The following is a 13,904-nucleotide window of genomic DNA, read 5'->3' as shown; positions in this document are numbered from 1 at the left end:
AGGGAATTAACTTCTTTATGATATATAACATTTCTTCTTACCTCCGGTTTCATGATTCTGCTTTTATGATTTGGATAAATGACAGCAGAAAATATAGGATTATCACACACCGCCTGTGTGAGAAGATTAGTTTATACCTAAAATGAAGACCATCTCTCGCTAGGACAGATATTTCAAATGCTTGAGGCAGGGGCCTGGCTATATGCAGATATAGGCTTGGCACGATGGGCATTAGAAGAGAGTGTGTGGCTGTTGCAAGAGGAGAGCAACAAACATACAATAAGAAGTGGGGAAATTACACTAGACATACCACAAAAGAGGCAGAGGCAGACTTCTGTGCATGAACAGATGCTGAAATGGAAATGAGCTTTTCATCGAAGGCAGATAATGCCCATACTGTGGCACTATAGATGCAAGGGCAGAAGTCCAAATGAAATCAAAATCTCTGCCTCATGATCCACCCATTGTGCACCCAAAACACCCATTAAGGGGCAGTGACCATCAGACTTTGTTTATGGGTCATCATGATGGGGTTCAAATCCAACTACAAGAGCTTCATTATTATTTCTGACTCCAACTTCTGCACTATCAGCCACTGCACTCGGGGGTGGGAGGGTCGTGCTGCTTCAGTTCAGAATGCTAACAGCTGAAAACAATTAAAATTCAAACTGAATTCACTCACTTGTATTCTCGAGGAATGGCCCAGTTCATAGTTGTAATGCTTTATGTCAGCACAAGAGAATAACACAGCATTTGAATGAGGTAAAGGGTAAAACATTACCCCCATGAAAATCAATGGCAAATCTGCCATGGGCTTCCATTAAAATTCAGGAACTGCTGATACCTAGTGTTGTGCTTAGAACACTAGAGTGTATCTTGTGGTAAGACTGTTTTCTATAACCTTTTCCCCCCATCTGTGAGTGGCATCTTTCTCTACTGCAAGAAGGAAGCTTTGTGGGTGTGGGGGACGTGTGTGGTCATATTGCAGTAATTAAGTTAAAAGATGAATAGCAGATGCCCAAATTTTTGCCTCCCCCGGCCACATTCTGCCTACATTTTAGGTAAATTTAGATTTTGAAAGCCTAGAGATTAGATTGGTGACCTGTTACTTCTAGAATCTATCATTTAAAAAGAAAAGAAAAGAAAAGAAAAGAAAAAGAAAAGAAAGATTGAATCCTTATGTAAATCCCTGTAGCTCTCTTGAAGTCATTGGAGCTAGGGCATTTACACCAGCTGAGGACCTGACCTGGAGTCTCTGGCCTTAGCATTACATGATAACTGTATACATTAGTGCTGAGGCCCAGACCCTCAAAGGGTTTTAGGTGCCTCACAATGAAAGATAGAGGCACCTAAATATCTTTGAAGATCTGGGGCTGGCTGTATTGAAGACTTTTATTTCCTGCTTGGGGATTCCTGATGTCTGCAGGTCAGTTAGGATAGTTCTCTCCCCTCTTAGCTGGCAAGCAGAGGCAATTGGGAGAAGTAGGGGAGGCACAAGGATTGCATGTCATTCTTGTGAGCAGACATTTGTGGGGAGAGGTTGTGGGAATTGAATGGAATGAGAGAGAGAGAGATGGGAGCATGGAGGTCATGGTTGAATTTAGGGAAATAAGGAGGAGCAACAGAGAAGCCATTTCTGTCTGCAGATGTAGGGGGTGTACGGGGTGAGTGAGGCCATTAAGGAGGAGTGGTTCAACCATATGAGATGGGAATTTTCCCAGTGATTAATAATATTAGCAGCTTTTCAAAACTTGTGGCTGCCATTTTTGTTGCAAAGTGGGGACAGCCCAGAAGTCTGTGCCTCACATTTGGGATACAAAAACTGTCTGGGATCATAGTTCCAGTGTGAAAAGTCACAACTGTCTCCTTCATCCTTCTGAGGCAAATTCCTTGTTTGCTGTGTGTGAATTTTCAGACAGCACCTTAAAAACTGAGGTTCTGTCTGCCCTGCCTAACTATCGATCCAATGACAACTTTTACATGATTAGGCATTTGCTCTGGAGTCCTTGTACAACATTTTCTCTCTACTGTAGTGCTATGCACCAGTTGGTTTCTATCCTCCACCTCAGAGTGGCTGCAGTTCACTGATCTTTGTATCCTACAGTATGTAGTTCATAAAGCACTTCACAAGGGAAGGAATTCACAGTGATTTTACTCCAGCCTAATTCCATTGAATTCCATGGATTTACTCCTTTCCTACCCTGTTGAAGTGGATCAGAATCTGACCCCAAATCATCCAACTGAGATCAGCATTATTTATACTCATTTTACAGAAGGATAATCAAACACAAGGAGGTTAAAGTCTAAATTGACAAAAGGACTCAGGCACCTAACTGATATTTTAGGCACCTACGTCCAACATTTAGGCACCACTGCAATCCTCAAAAGACCCACTCACTTTCTGCCTAACTCAGTATGTGTCCAAAGTACCTGGGCACCTAAGTGTCCACTGTTAAAGTCCCTGAGGCACCTAAACTTTGTTGACTGCATGTGCTCAGAGCCGGCTCAGCATCTGTCTCATGCCCTAAGCCCTGTCAGGATTCACAAACTGACACTCACCCAGAATGTGAAAGAGTTGGGGTCAATCTCCCCACCCTGCCTGGTGAGGGAATTAGACCCAGGTCTCCTATATCCCAGGTGAGTGCTCTAACCACTGGTCTAAAATTGATAAGGGAGTCACCATTCCTCCATTTTCCTTTCAGGGTGCGTGGAGGGGACCACTACTGTTTTAGGCACCTGATTCCAGGAGGGGGTTCCTGGCTGTGAATCCCAAATGAAGACTGGTCTGGAAGGAGGCACCAAAATTAGGCGCCTTGGTCCTATTGAGGGATGGGAGTTAGGCCACTATATGAACATCAGCCTAAAATTAAGTGTTGTAATGCTGCGTCCACGTCCCCTTTGTGAATCTGGTCTTAAGTCACTTGCCTGAGGTTACAAAGTGATTCAGTACCATAGCAGAGAGTAGAATGTAGCAGTCCAGAATATTTTGATTCCTAAACACTGGACATATTGGAACTGATCCTGCTTTCAGATGAGTATAATAAATCAGGAATAACTCCACTGAAGTCAATGGATTTATCAGGGCTGCCCAGAGGATTGAGGGGGCCTGGGGCAAAGCAATTTTGGGGGTCCCTTCCATAAAAAAAAAGTTGCAATACTATAGAATACTATATTCTTGTGGGGGGCCCCTTTGGGGCCCGGGGCCTGGGGCAAATTGCCCTTCCCCCCCTCCCGGGCGGCCCTGGGATTTATACAGGTGTGAAACCAGTGCAAGTGGGAAGAGAATCAGGTCTACTATGCTGCTTGGGAATGTTAGAAAACAGGGAAGACCCTCTCTTAAAAAGGAAAATACTTTGGGGTGGGAGGCTGTCCCTCTACAGAAGGAGAAAGCTGAGGTCCCTTCCTGATCTCCTGAGGTCCCATCCAGCCCTGATATTCTATGATTCTATGATGCATGCATTGTCTGCTCACCTCACAACAGAGGATCACTCCGTGGTGACTACAGCTGCAAAACAGCGGTGTAGTAATTTGCCTCATGATTTTTTATCTTTATCATCTGTATTTTATGATGTTTTAATTGTTATATTTTTAATTGTTTGTGCATCACTCTGGGCATCTTGGTGGGTGTTGCTTTATAAATAAAAGTATTATTACAATCATAGCAGTAAAACTACAAGATGACAAAGGAAGCAGTTCCTAATATCCGAGTGCTCATGAGGACTAAATTGCTTAAAAGTCAACACATTTCCTGATGGACAGTAGGAGGAAAAATTAAAAAGATCTTCCCCCCCAGTTCCCTGCTATTTCTCGTGACTCTGTGATTGGCAAAACTGAATATACACCTTCTTTTTTTTTAAAGTATGGTGTATCACTCACAGAACTAGCTTCGCTCTGCCCCGACCTCAGTGGCATTGTTTCAGACTTTTATATGGATGCACAGAACTAAGAAATACCCATTGTGCATGGCAGGGTGTGCGAACAGGGTGGAGGGAGGAGTGTGGTTTCAATTTTGTAATGATCATTGTCTATACACGTATAACATCTGGTTTGCTGTGCAGCTTAAAGAATAGGCATTCTGTGAACTGGTTTTGCAGTGAGAAATTTTTCACAATGGACGTTGAGTAGAGCTGATAAATATTCAATGTTTTTTTTTCTTGTTTTTTGAGTCTTGGTCTTGGAGTGTAACTTCCTCAAATTTGTTGTTCAAAGCTATACACTACACTTTCTGGCAAATATTTTTAACTCTGTTTTGATCATGAACATTTTCCCATAAGCATTCATCATTTGCAATTTCAGCTGTTGCGATAGGTCAGAAATGGCACGTGGCAGTGCCCTTTCTCTAATTGGAAGTGCAATGTTGCACATGTGAATGTAAAATGTTGTTCCTGTGAATATACATACCTGATAGCTTCACTCTGCAGTTGATCCAATGTCCAATGAAGTTAATGGAAAGATTCCTATTGACGTCAGTGAATATTCATGGCAGCAAAACACAGTTGCTTGATTGTTTGCTGAAAGCAAGTATAAGAAGCAATATGGCGAAAGCATATTCATTAAAAAATTCCAACACAAATCATTGACATTTTTTGTACTACATACTGAGCTGTAAGGGTGAGGTTAGCAACTATATATGAATTTACACACCATACATATGTCTGGTTATGATCTCACTTACCCCATTATACAACTGTATAACTCCATCTTTTCACAGCAAAAAACAACTATTGTTGGGGAAAACTGGTCTTCACAGAGGGGAGAAACCTATGAATCCAGCCAAGCAGAATGTGAGCTCTTTTCTCTGTTACAGAAAAGTGATACAATTCATTGGGTTTCACTTAACTTAGCAAACTTTTCAAGTAAGTCTACCACAATATTGATGAGCACAGGATGTGGTAGCTGCTTTTATGTGCTTATGAAGCTTTTATTTTCTCTAAGGTCATGCAACTATCTCCAACAAGTAAAGAATTACCTTGCATTCAATCCCAAAAATGATTTAACAGTCTGGGCAGCACTGTGAAAAGAGAATGACTTTGGTAGATTTGGATTCAGTAAATTCTGATGATTATTTTTGTTGTTAGCATGACCAGAAAATAGAAAAAAAAATCTTTGAAGTTATGTACAAACTTGAGTTAACAATTAAAGTACCCTCTCACTCCTAGAACCCAGGAGAGGTCCTTCCAGGTAAAAGTTAAGGAACAAAAGAGCAACAAAGGGGAAATTTGAACCATTCCTGCTTGTGCTATGTCTGTTCCATCGCTAAACTGAAAGATTCAAGCCACACTGCTCTACAGCAGCCACCAGTGATCAATTGTAAATGGGGTCACTCTCCCAATCTCTGCCCTGTAACTGAAGCTCTGCTGGCTCATGACAAAATGAGATGTCAAAACGGTGCTTAGCATGCCCTGATTGAGTGAGTAACCCCCATGGGCAGCATGTGAAGCCCCCGTTCGGGAAGGCTAGCCCTCCGCCTCGCCTTTTCCTCCTGAGGACCCACCCCACTCCATCCCTCCCCCCCAATCACTTGCCGGGACCAGAGGACCCCCAGCCTCAAGTCCCCCACCATGGCTAGATGAGCTCCAGCTGGCCCGCCCACCCTCACCACCCTGAGCCCCCGCCACCTGGAGGAGCTCTGAGCCCAGACCCCAGGGCTCCGGCAGGGAGCATTAGTGGAAGATTGGGGAGGCTTAGCCCCCCCAAGCCTCCATTAAGTGCCACCCATGGTCACCCTCCACTAAACTACACTCCCTAAGCAAAGGGTAGGGATCCCAAATCCTAGTGAAAGGAGACAGATGGTGGGGACAGGTGTTCCTACTGGGTGGAGTGGGCTCTGATTAATAGTCCTAGACACCATTTGATCCACCTCCTCCCCAACTCCACTGTTTAAAGACAGCTGATTAGACTCAATTAAGAGTCTTTGGTTTAAGTGATCAGTAGAGCTGAAATTGCTGATAATCAGGTCTAGCTGCTGAGCTTTAGACCTGCTGTGGGACAATATTGCAGTAAATGAAAGTGCATAGCCTGGACTAGCAGTGAGGTTCCCCACCACACACTGAAATCACTGAGGGCTGGGATAAGTGGTAGAACCTGAGGATGTGGCATGGCAGAGAGTGGCAGGTGAAAGCAGCGAAGCAGAGCAGTGCCAGGGCAAACAACAGTGCTAGCAAAATTGGTGGCCACAGCAGCCAGTGGGGCCAGTAGGGTGAATGACTGCAATTGTGAGTCAGTGGCAGAGATGGCAGCAGCAGCTGAGGCATTGCTTAATGTCCCTACAGACCCTGAGAGTAGGAAATGAACCCACATCTACAGACTTCTGAACTCTGGCTCTCTGCAGACCAAGGACAGTCAACTGTGAGTGGGGTGCAGTGGAGGGATCAGGGAGTGGTGTATTAAAGAGACATTCATTCATTCATTGGCCACTGAGGCAAAGGACACTGCCCAACACACTGTGGGCTCGGATTGGCTTACAATTGCACGTTTTTGAATGTGTTTTTTTTTCCCTAAACTAATCGTTGGGTCCCTTTCCCTTTTAATAAAAGTTCCCGTTTGCTATACATAGACTCAGTGCTTGTGAGAGGGGGAATATTGCCTCTTAGAGGTGCCTAGGGATGGTGTTAAATTTTCCCAGATAACTGGGTGGGAGCTCGAACCAGTTCTGTGTTGTTGTGTTAAGAGGAACCCCTAGATATTGAACCTGGCCCTAGTTGCTGCTGACTCCCACCTGGCAGAAGGTTTACAAAACGTGTCTTTTCAGTTAACAAAGGTGGGCTAGCAAGGCCACTGAGGAGGAGTGGAACTGCCAACGTGAAATAGGAATTTTTCCAGTGATGCATAGTGTAGCAGCCTCTGAAACTTATGGCAGTAATTTTTGTAGCAAAATGGTGGGGGGGCGGGAGGAGGGAATATGCTTTAGATTTTAGATACCAGAACTTCCCACAACCCCCCTCCCTCCAATTGTCTACTCACAAGAATGACATGCAATCCTTTTTTCTCCCAATTGCCTCTGTTCACCAGCTGAGCGGGGAGAGAAGTATCTTAACTGACCTGGAGACATCAGGAATCCACCAAAGGAAACAAGTCTGCAATATGCCCAGGCCCAGATCCTCAAAGATATTTAGGTGCCTAACTCCCATTGTGAGGCACTAGTATTTCTCCTTCTGATTGCACAGCAGCTCAGAGGGGCAAGAGGACAGTTGCGTTTTTCAAGGGTAGGAGGAGGGAATGAAGGGAAGACCAATGAGAACTTGAGCCAGTCTCTGTGTGTACCAAGAGTTGTATTTGTCAGAAACAATCAGTCTGCCCCTTGCAGTGCTCCAAAAGCTGTTGAATGCGAAGTGCCCAGATAGAGTAGAAATATAATATTGATATATCCCAAAATCACACCCAGGCAGTTTTATGAACACACAATGAAAAATTACATTTAAATCTGACCTTGAAAATCAGCTGCTTTAAAAATAAAAATTCCTCTCATAAAAAGCACGCTATGTTTTTATTGCATTTAGTCCAAAGGACCATTTAGTCCAAGGGAGCCTTCCTTCCTTTTATCTCTCTCTCTCTCTCTCACTCACACACTTTAAAAAAAAAACTCCCCTGTTTTGACTTTCATTTGCTCTTCACAGCTGAAATAAATGGTTAATCTCTCAAGGGAGCATGCATGCTATTTGTTATTGATTTTATAGCTCAATAACAGAGCAGTGCTGTGAACAGGTTGGTATCAGATTAGGAAACAACCACTTAGAAGGAGACACCAGCTGTGCACTTGTGATAAATTACATTTTTTCCTATGAATTTTATACCTAGTTATAGCTAGTTTACAGGATTTGGCACCATATGGGCTGCCTGCTGGTGAGGTAACATTCACAAAAAATCCTTCCGTGGTTAAAGAAGCAACCCCTTTTTGGAGGCGTTTTTTGGAATAGTGTATCATAATCAGAGCTTTGGGAATCATGAAAGGTTTGGCACCCATCACTGTTTTCTGGATTTACCACAGACGTGAGGTTGTATAAAACAGGATCCACAAATGGCAAACATGATAACATTAATACTCAGAGAACTTGGAACCAATGTGTCCTAAAAACAGGGATTTTACAAAATATATATAAATAAATGGTTTGATTGGTTTTGGAGCTGTATAAAGGAAAAATCTCTGCAGTTGCATACGGGGAAAAGAGAAACTCAAATGAAATATTGAATTGCTTTCCACAAATCACTCGTGCAGTACAGTGGTTGCCATTAAAACTTTTACAATTGTCATTTGTAAGTAATAAAAATGATCACAGTATTTGCAGAATACAGGAATAATGTTAATTAGGCAAATGATAAAATTGTAAATATTTTAATGGCAATCACCGCGTTTGAGCAGAATAGGCAGCTCGCAAAAGTAGTTTGCAAAGTACAGTACATTCAGAGCTTTCCACTTGATTCCAGTTCTTTCAAAGTATGCAAATATTAGAGCAATCCATACTTTGGGAGATTAGATAGATAGATAGATAGATATGGGCCAAAATTAGCCTTCATTTAGACTACAATTCAGCCATATTGTAAGCATGTGAGGGGGTAACTCTCTAAGACAGTTGGACTACTCACATACTTCAAGTTAGAACCATGCTTAAATTCTTTGCTCAGATGGCACTGTAGATATACCCAGTATAACAATTCAGTGGGGCTTACTTTTTCTAACTTATACTGATGTAAATTAAGAGTAACTCCCTGGAAGTAAGTAGAGCAGTGCTAGTGTAAAACCAGTGTGGGATCAGAATCAGACCCATAGACTTCAATGGTGAAATATCAGAGGGTGTGATGTTAGCCCCATTGAAGTCAATGGTAAAATGACTATTGACTTCAGTAGGTCCAGGATTTCACCCTTAACTCTTATATCAGCTTAAACGAGAGCACAATTTGGTTATCTCAATCTGTTGGATAATGTGTCCAATACTAATTTTGCTAATCAAGCAAAACTGCCATTGATTTAAAGGCAGTTTTATAGATTTCAGAACCACTTCAAGTGGCTACAGTCTTCCCCACCCTATGGTTAATAATAATAATATTAAAAAAGAGCAAGGCAGGGGGGAGAGATAGCTCAGTGGTTTGAGCACTAACCTGCTAAACCCACAGTTGTGAGTTCAATCCTTGAGGGGACCATTTAAGGATCTGGGGCAAAAATCTGTCTGGGGATTGGTCCTGCTTTGAGCAGGGGGTTGGACTAGATGACCTCCTGAGGTCCCTTCCAACCCTGACATTCTATGATTCATGGGCCACAAACATGTAGCTTTGGGGCTGAATATTAGATGTTTACAAGCATAAAGAAAAACAAATTTGCTCTACTAGAGCCACCATTCAAAAGCCCAAAGTTATCACTAAAGGTGGATGAATAATTAAAAAATAATTAGATAGTTTATTCAAAATGTGAAATTCATCAAATAAATTATTTGAGTAACATGGCCATGTGAGTTATTCACACATCTCAGCAAATAACAAATTTGTTTAATAATGAATACGAATAATATAATGATATTAATCAAATTAATCATTGTTGGTTTCTTGTATTCTATCTGTACTGTATTCAACAGAATTCTAGGATAGCCTGTATCTACTACAAATCTTATTCTAAAGTAGAATGTATAAGATATTACTTTATAATAGAGCAGGGGTCGGCAACCTTCAGCATGCAGCCCATCAGGTTAATCCACTAGTGGGATGTGAGACATTTTGTTGACGTTGACCATCTGCAGGCACAGCCCTCCCGCAGCTCCCAGTGGCCGCAGTTGGCCATTCCCAGAAAATGAGAGCTGCAGGAAGTGGTGTGGGCCGCAGGGACATGCTGGCCGCCGCTTCCTGCAGCTCCCATTGGCCGAGAACGGCAAATCACAGCCACTGGGAGCTGCAGAGGGCTGTGCTTGCAGACGGTCAACGTAAACAAAATGTCTTGCGGTCTGCAATCAGTTTATCCTCATGGACCATGTGCTGAAGGCTGCCAACCCCTGTAATAGAGTATGAGACACATATCTCAGATATCATTGTGTGCTAATTCAGGAGAAATGCGTAGTACTCAATCCCCACAGTATTCAATTATTACTTTTAACACAAACCTAGTTGGAATGCCATGGTTATTTTTATCACTCTGTCTTTTCAAAGCATGGAATTCTACTGAGAATTCCAGCAGGTCATAGCTCTGATGAGCAAAGTGTGGTCATAGATGGTGATTGGGCTTCTGCCAAACACTCCAGTAGCATGTTGTATAAATCGTGTTGGTGGATTCTCACTAAAGCACCTGTTTCAAATACTACTGTGTTCTGGGAACATATGAAATGATCTATAATGGCCACCACAATGTATATAAACTCTACACAATTTGAAAAATGTGAGGTAATAGTACAAATGTACTTCTGGTATTTGTCATAATTATCAAAATAGTGCAGTACAAAAAGTTTTTTCTTTCATCTCTTCTCTCCCTTCTTCATAATAGTGACCCTGAAAAATCACAAGGGAATTTCATTGTGCATACTGTATGTTGAGTTGCAGGCGAATCACAGCTGTAGACTGGGAATAGAGACAATTTCAGAGTCGCTTGACTCTGTATACAGAATATTTTAATCCCTTCTATTATTTTACATGTAATAATTCCTTAGAAAGGTAATTTGTTTATTTTCTTGTAGATTATAGCATTTATTGTATATGTGCACCTTTCTTCTGCCTGTGCATATACTGTAAGGTCGCATATTGACCTCAGGCTGCAGCAGAGTACACTTTGATGGCAGTGGGAATTATGGGAATGGACTGAGACCCATACTAATAAAGTAAGTCTGTTTCAACCCTAGTTCAATTCTATGAGAGAGAATTTGGGGATTTTTTATTAAACATAAATCAAGGAAATACACACAGACAATAAATTACATCTATTACGCTATGAAAGTGAGAGATGCAGAGATAAGTAAACTATATACCTATCTCATCCTATTCTGCATTGCTGATAGTTTGGAAACATGGTAACCCTACATGATTCTTCACATTGGAGAATCAGGAAATTCTAAGATACCTTCACTTCTATGCAGTGATCACATTTTTATTTAGTCTGAAATCTCAGGTTGCTTGCAGATGCAGATTTTTTTTGTGAAGATTCTGAAAGGCCTTGCCTATGATGAACCATTCCACCATATTAAGAGATATTATATCCAAAACAATATTACAAACATTAAGGTTGCAAAGACAAGCCTTTGAAAGTTAGGAAATGCCAGAATTAAGATTGCCTGTGCGACATTAATTCAGCCCCCTTGTGCACTATGATAGTCTTCACTTACAAGATCACATACCATTCCCCCTCCCGCCCCCAGACTATCCATGTCCCATTCCTATTTCTTTTCCTCTCCCACCTCAGACTCTTCATTCCAGTCCAAATCTTTCTCACCCATTCAGATTCTTCATCCCAGTCTCTTGGCCCAGGCAGTCATAGTCTCTCCCCTTGAGCTTCCCATGTACTTTCAGAAGTGCAGCTTTTGTTTTTCAATTTTATTGTGTTTCAACAATCGTCAGCATATTTCTGTAAATTGGGCAGGGGAAGGTTTACATCAAAGGCACAGTTACTTTTGCAACAGCCACCAGTGCTGTTTGGCTAAGATTTTCTGGTACTAGCCTGCCAGTTCCTCCCACTGTTCTGATCTGAGACCTTGAAGGACACATCATTTAGGACCCTTTTCTACTAATTACTGAGCACCTGCAAAGTGCTGAGTGCCCTGAAGTGCTAACGCTGCCAGTGGGCATGGAGGTGCTTAGCTACTCACAGAATTGAGGTGCTGTCGATGTTGCCAATGGGGATTTCAGAGTGTTTATTCTGGGGAATTCTCACACTGTCTGAGTTCTCGAAGGTGACATAGAGAGGGGGAAAAACATGACAATTAGACATGACAAATCTCAGAGAAGTTTTGAATGTAAAAACCCTCCCATGAAATGCAGATATTATTGGAATAACCTGAACAAATTGTGAAATTGCAGGACAAGGGCAGGACATCGTTATCATGGTGCAGTGTCCTTGAGAAGACACTGTGCTCTCATTAAAAGCTCAGAATGCTGCCTGTTTTCTCCAGATTGCATCATGAGAATCCTTGCAGTGACTTGAAGCCAAACAAGAAAAAAAGAGCATTATTATTGTTGCAACCTGAGAAACAGGTGTGGTCATGAGTCAAGCCTTCCGGGTTTACAAATTTAGCTTTGACACTAACTCCTTCTGTTGCTGTACACAAATCTTTCTCTTAATTTTCTAACTCATTCCATTCATTGGTAAAATGGGGGTCATAACATGCACTAATTGCTCAGTATTGTGAGGTAAGGTTTAATATTTGAAAGCAATACTATATATCAGTATTCCACAGGTTGGCTGTGCGTTGTGTGAACAAATACTTCCCTTTGTTTGTTTTAAACTTGCTGCCTATTAATTTCATTTGGTGATCCCTAGTCCTTGTGTTATGAGAAGGGGTAAATAACATTTTCTTATTCACTTTCTCCACACCAGTCACGATTTTATAGACCTTTATCATATCCCTGCCTTTGTCATCTCTTTTCCAAGCTGAAAAGTCCAAATCTTATTAATCTTTCCTCATACGGAAGCTGTTTCATACCCCTAATCATTTTTGTTGTCCTTTCCTGAACCATTTCCAATTCCAATATATATTTTGAGATAGGGTGACCACATCTGCATGCAGTATTCAAGATGTGGGAGTACCATGGATTTATATAGAGGAAATATGATATTTTCTGTCTTATTATTTATCCTTTTCTTAATGATTCCCAATATTCTGTTAGCTTTTTTAACTGCCACTGCACATTGAGAGGATGTTTTCAGAGAACTATCCGCAATGACTCCAAGATCTCTCTCTTGAGTGGTAACAGCTAATTTAGACCCCATAATTTTATATGTATAATTTGGATTATGTTTTCAAGTGTGCATACTTTGCATTTATCAACATTGAATTTCATTTGCCATTTCATTGTCCAGTCACCCAATTTTGTGTGATCCCTTTGTAGCTCTTTGCAGACTGCTTTGGACTTAACAATCTTGAGTAGTTTTGTATCATCTGCAAATTTTGCCACCTCACTGTTTACCCCTTTTTCCAGATAATTTACACTTTGTTTCCTATCTTTTAACCAGTTACCGATCCATGAGAGGACCATCCCTCTTATCCCATGACAGCTTACTTTGCTTAAGAGCCTTTGGTGAGGGACCTTGTCAAAGGCTTTCTGAAAATCTAAGTACACTATATATTGGATCCCCCTTGTCCACATGCTTGTTGACCCCCTCAAAGAATCCTAGTAGATTGGTGAGGCATGATTTCCCTTTACAAAAAACATGTTGACTCTTCCTTCATCTCTGTATCTGACAAGTCTGTTCTTTACTATGGTTTCAACCAATTTGCCCAGTACTGAAGACTGGCTTGTAATTGCCGGAAACACTTCTGGAGCCCTTTTTAAAAATTGGCATCACATTAACTATCCTCCAGTCATTTGGTACAGACACTGATTTAAATGATAGGTTACAAACCACAGTTAGTAGTTCTGCAATTTCACATTTGAGTTCCTTGAGAACGCTTGGATTAATACCTTCTGATCCTGTTGACTTATTAGTGTTTAATTTATCAATTTGTTCCAAAACCTCCTCTGATAACAACTCAATCTGGGACAGTTCCTCAGATTTGTCACCTAAAAAGAATGGCTCATGTTTGGGAATGTCCCTCACATCCTCAACTGTGAAGACCAATGCAAACAATTCATTTAGTTTCTCCACAATGGTGTTATCGTCCTTTTGTGCTCCTTTGGTATCTCGATCGTCTAGTAGCCCCTCTGATGGTTTAGCAGGCTTTCTGCTTTCGATGTACTTTAAAAAAAATTGCTATCACTTTTTGAGTCTTTGTCTAGCT

At 41.5% G+C, this 13,904-nt stretch overlaps 1 long non-coding RNA gene across 1 annotated transcript; it reads left to right on the top strand.

The window, feature by feature from the left end:
- The first annotated feature begins 3,480 nt into the window (after positions 1–3,480).
- Positions 3,481–7,389, top strand: LOC123362812. Its single transcript, XR_006576583.1, has 4 exons — positions 3,481–3,518; positions 4,712–4,784; positions 6,273–6,348; positions 7,012–7,389. It is a non-coding gene; the product is annotated as an uncharacterized LOC123362812 (long non-coding RNA).
- The last annotated feature ends 6,515 nt before the right edge of the window (positions 7,390–13,904 follow it).

The sequence above is a fragment of the Mauremys mutica genome, chromosome 2 (assembly GCF_020497125.1).
Source record: "Mauremys mutica isolate MM-2020 ecotype Southern chromosome 2, ASM2049712v1, whole genome shotgun sequence".
Classification (NCBI taxonomy): Eukaryota; Metazoa; Chordata; order Testudines; family Geoemydidae; genus Mauremys; species Mauremys mutica.
Note: the sequence above shows the minus strand (reverse complement) of the source record. Positions and strands in the feature narration are given on the sequence as shown.